This window comes from Sinocyclocheilus rhinocerous, unplaced genomic scaffold (assembly GCF_001515625.1).
Source record: "Sinocyclocheilus rhinocerous isolate Xijiao unplaced genomic scaffold, SAMN03320098_v1.1 scaffold1991, whole genome shotgun sequence".
Classification (NCBI taxonomy): Eukaryota; Metazoa; Chordata; class Actinopteri; order Cypriniformes; family Cyprinidae; genus Sinocyclocheilus; species Sinocyclocheilus rhinocerous.
The window spans coordinates 5,122-8,778 of NW_015662169.1; the positions used below are offsets into that span (position 1 = coordinate 5,122).

A 3,657-nucleotide genomic window follows, 5' to 3' on the forward strand; every position below is an offset into this window, starting at 1 on the left:
TATACACACACACTCACACACATACATACATACGTGTGTGTTTTTTAATGTTTCAAATGCATTAATTGTATTCATTGTAATAATTGAATCCCTGACCTGTTTTTCTACATTTCCTGCAGCACATCACAACTGCAAATACAATCCAAAGAGATCCAGCAGCAGAGATCAGCAAAATGTAAAACAAGGGTAGGCTCTGATCTGTAATGGACAAAATGAGTTTGTTAATCTGACCTCAAGATTTAGATCTTAAAGGGATAGTTCACTCAAAAATGAAAATTACCCCATGATTTACTCACCATCAAGCCAATATGATGACAAGCCATATGCGTAGCGTAAGCTCAGGTGAGAAGTTACAATTGTGGAAGTGCAGTGGAGAGAGCAAAGCAAAACACTGGTCACGATTTATAAGTACAAAATGAGGAATTGTAAAGAAAAATGTTGGAGGATTTCGATATAAGCCAAGAGGAGACTGGTTTTCCTTTGCTGTCAACAAAACTTGCCAAAGATTAGCATATTCTCACCAGAGTTTACGATACGCCTACGTCAACGTCATCTGCTGGAACAGTTAGTGGAAGCTAGAAATTACAGTTTATATAGTTTCAAATATGGATGTTTTTCTTACACAAACACATTGATTCAGAAGGCCTTTATTAAGCCCCAGAGCCGTGTGGAGTACTATTTATGATGGATGGATGTACTTAATTTTTCTTAAAAATCTCGACCACCATTCACTGCCATTATAAAGCTTGGAAGAGCAAGGACTTTTTTTAATATAACTCCGATTGAATTCGTCTGAAAGAATTAAGTCGATGGCTTGAGGGCGAGTAAATCATGGGTTAATTTTCATTTTTGGGTAAACTAATCCCTTTAATGATTGTATATTTTAATGTTAAAAGCAGAGATCAGCTTAATAAATAATAATTATTATCACCACTATTGTACCTGAGTGAATATGACAGATTTGAGGGATATTGAGATATTGAGTCTGGTTGCTGATGGGATTGTTGAGCACACAGCTGTAGGTGTTTTTATCCTGATATTCCACCTCCAGAGGTAGAGAGAGACTGATGCTGAGATCAGACACACTGATGCTGGACAATAAACTGTTTCCTTTGTACCAGGAGAGAGTCACATGACCCACATTCACCACTGAACACACCAATGAACAATTCTCCTGTGATGATGATGATGAAGATGATGTTATAAGATTTTGTGAAGAATCTCTGGTAATGTTAGGTGTGCGCAGACGAGCTGGAAAACATGAGAATAAACTAGAAATATGGGTAAATCTAGTCAACAATCTTCTTTTCAGTGTAGTGTGACGGTCAGTGAGTGTTTCCATCAACTCAAACTTTAAAATTATTAAACATTTCAATTTGTAAGTAGTTAAAGACATTTTAGAGGTTCAGTACAAGATAAGCTCAGTTGAGCATTTAAGCATCATTTACTGCTTACATTTAATGATTAATTTAATTATTACATTTAATGATTACCAGAAGAAAACAATATCCATTTGCCAAAATGTGACACTTACAATGGAAATGAATTATTATTATTTTTTTATATCAACATAATGCTGTTGATTGAGCTTAACTTTTAGTTAATCTGATATATTGTGTTAATAAAACAAGAACAAATAAGCTTTTTACTCACCATAGACAGAAACATTGAATGTTTTTGTTGACCGTCTTGCTCCACTAATCTTTACTTCATAGAGTCCAGCATGTTTAGTTGTGATGTTTGTGATGTTCAGAGATCCAGTCTGTCTGTTCAGCTTCAGTCTGTCTCTGAATCTCTCATCAGGGAAGATTTGGTTCTCTCTCTTGATTTGAGCTATGAGAGACTTTTTATATCCATATTTCCACAGTATGTCTTCATCCTCATGTATTGCAGTAGCATCAGTGTGTAAAGTGACAGAATCTCCCTCCATCACTGACTCACCAAACACGCCTGATGAACAAACAGGAACAAATGAAGACTTTTGTTGGTTTACAGAACCAGACATCAGTTCTAGCTTTGTATCTAAATTGGAACTGACATCTCAATCTGTACATTGTTGTGATAACTAATACCTCACAATCATAATGATTTGATGTATCTGAAAAGAACAGCAAATTAATGTCTTGTAATTTGAACAGTAGCAGCAGCTTTATTTATCTGAAACAGGAACAAATAAAGCCATAAACATGATTTAAAACTTACCAGTCAAACACCACCAGCACAAAGAGAACAAAACAAAAGTGCAAACCATTTTCTTCAGTTGTTCAGTGAAATCTAGAGACTCAGTCTCTTCGTGTGTTGTGTGAATCCTCCCACAAATAGAGCTTGACTCTCCTAGTGTGTCAAATGCATACACTCTTTTCACATGATATATAATTTATAAATGATCTTCTGGCACTTATTCAGACTTTAATTGGTTTTAATAGTGGAACCCATTCTTCAGTTTTATCATTTAACAAGTATCAATTATAATATATGATATTTAGTTTTCTTACAATTTAATGTTAAAGAAGAAGAGTGGAAAATTGTAAAATTAGATTAGTCAATGTAAAATTCAAAATAAATCTCATGTTTTTAAAATGGTTTTATAATTTAATTGTTACAAATGGTAACAAAAAAGGGGGGTAAAAGAAAAGGGGGGGAAAAAGTAATCTCTCTTTGTCTGTTGTACTGAGTGTGACACAGCTCAACAGAGTCAAACTGAAACCTGCTGCGGTCTGAAGTGTGATTTGATCCGTGGACAAACATCTTGCATTGTTTGATCTGTGCTTAGTTTGCAGGTGAAGAGCTTCTTCCTGTTCTGCAACTATGAACCTCACAGTTAATCCCCTCACAGATCAATACATTCTTACCAATTATAATTAAGAAACTACACAGATGGACAGCTGAACATCTCTCAACAATAAATATAACTGTTTTGAAGTTTCATGGAAGCTGGGTAAAATTATAATCGCTGTGGGGCATCGATGAGAACGCACAAAGAATCCATTAATCACTTTATTGATGGCTCAACATGTGGATCAAGGTGTGGTTACTATAAAGAAGGAATAACAACAACAACATCAGTTACAAATCTAAATCATCGAACACTAATATATTGCTGCTCATGTAACCACAAATTCCTCTTATTAAACAATCATCATAAATTACCAAGGTTTCAATGACATCAAACGACCCAGTATTCAAACATACAACAAACAGTATCCATGGATATAAAGATTAAAATTCCTCAACCAACAATCTGTACAAACAATTCATCTAGCACAAACAATATATCTCCTCTTATGAAATACAAAGTGGCAACTTACACTTGATGCACGCACATAGTCAAGGTCGGCCACATCAGTGGATACATAACCCAAAGGTTTAGAATTTAAAATCCTTAATTTCCACAAGGACTGTGGTCAGTACAAAAAGTACAGTTTGTGAATTCAGAGTAACATTTAGGGCAGCTTTAATGCACTGAATTTCTCTCTCCCAAGAGCCTCCAAAATGTGGTGCGTGAGGCGGATTAAAGGAAAATTTATTCTGATACTCAGCTAGCTGGGCTCTTAGGTCTGGATGCATGGCGTTGAATGCATCTGTGATTTCTCGATCTCCCCCTTTCACCCATTCGCACGTGAGTTTAAAATATTCTAGCTGAGCCCCCAGTGTGAG

General features: G+C 35.5%; 1 long non-coding RNA gene across 1 annotated transcript in view; it reads right to left on the reverse strand.

The window, feature by feature from the left end:
• Window positions 1-190, reverse strand: part of LOC107727887 (uncharacterized) — a 2,342-nt gene extending 2,152 nt beyond the window's left edge. The window contains exon 1 of the long non-coding RNA XR_001638406.1: window positions 97-190. This is a non-coding gene — a long non-coding RNA (uncharacterized LOC107727887). The remainder of the gene's footprint in view (window positions 1-96) is intronic.
• Between the last annotated feature and the right edge of the window lie 3,467 nt (window positions 191-3,657).